We start from the raw sequence: 1,455 nt of genomic DNA on the forward strand, positions 1-1,455 counted from the left end.
AAAATATAACCACAAATTTGGTTTTAAAATATTTGTGACTATATTTTGATCTTAATTCAAATTTGGCCTTAGTTGGGATGAATCCATCGGCGACCAACTGAATTTGACACAAACTTTTACTTAGCCTCCTTAATTAGACTTTGTTCGTTTTAAATACTTCATGTAAAGCTTAATTGTGTCATTTTGACACTCTTTGTGTAATCAACAAAAAAGATGATGTGTATGAGTTTGCTCGCACAGAAGATATAAAGTGTCAAACTAAATGAGGAGATTTGTCATTTTGTTCAACAAGATCATAAATAATAAATTTTCAATTATAGAAGTTTTGTTAATTTACAATTTTTGAGGTTTTAATGTTTATAAAAAAAAACAATCAATTTCAAAGTTCAAATTATATATTCTACCAAAATTTCATTTTAAATCAACTTGATTTTAAATCACGTCCAAACGAGCTCGAAAACAAATAAGTTACATGGTAGATGAAGGAACGCGAGATCTTAGGAACTAATATATGTATTAAACACCGTCAACAATGGTGTCGTGGTGTAGTTGGTTATCACGTCAGTCTAACACACTGAAGGTCTCCGGTTCGAATCCGGGCGACGCCATCTTATACTTCTGTTTTTTCTGAAGTAAATTAAATATTTTATTATTTAGTCAAAAATATGGTACTAATTAATACTGCAGTAATGTAATATTACAGGGAATCTTTTTGCATTGTTAAATCAAAAACTAACTTAAAAAGACAGTTAACTATTTAAACTTTGAAATACAGCATTTCTTCCCTTTTTAAATATTTAAACACCGGTTTTACTTTTATATAAAGTAGCCAATAGCCATATAAATTTATTTTTTAATTTTTTTGTGTGCCCGATATTAGTTAGAATAGCATGTAGGAATAAGAAAAAGGAAAGCGTAATGAGATAGATAGACGTCCAATTTTATCATAGTTAGATACTCAATCGTAATTTTGGACTAAGACTTACATGAAAAAAGTTAAAAATATATATTATTTAGATAATCAAACCGTTAAGAAATTATATTTTCATCCATAAAAAGGGAAATTAAAGTATTCCACGTAAAATTATCACTACAAGAGATGACATAATTAAGAAAAATACCACTAAAACTAATTAGAATATAATTAAACAAATTAAAAAGGACACTAAATTGTTTGAATTTAAATCTTTGACTTCAAGAAATCCAAACCATGAATTTTTATTTTTATTTTTGCCTTTTTTTTATTGCATTTGACACACACACATGTAAGTTTTAAAAATTATATAATGGGTAGTCAAATCTCCCAGTTCAATTTTCAAATTTTCAAATAAAGTACTAACTCTTTTTCGTGATAAAATGCCCACCAAAATTATTCCAAGAGTTTAGTCTATTAGCTTTGGTCCAAAACAGACCAACTTAACAAACTGGTTTGAAGTATATATATATATATATATA

At 27.1% G+C, this 1,455-nt stretch overlaps 1 non-coding gene across 1 annotated transcript; it reads left to right on the top strand.

The window, feature by feature from the left end:
- Positions 1-534: 534 nt before the first annotated feature.
- TRNAV-AAC lies at positions 535-608 on the top strand. The gene has a single exon. It is a non-coding gene; the product is annotated as a tRNA-Val (tRNA).
- Positions 609-1,455: the final 847 nt, after the last annotated feature.

This window comes from Solanum pennellii, chromosome 1 (genome assembly GCF_001406875.1).
Source record: "Solanum pennellii chromosome 1, SPENNV200".
NCBI lineage: Eukaryota > Viridiplantae > Streptophyta > Magnoliopsida > Solanales > Solanaceae > Solanum > Solanum pennellii.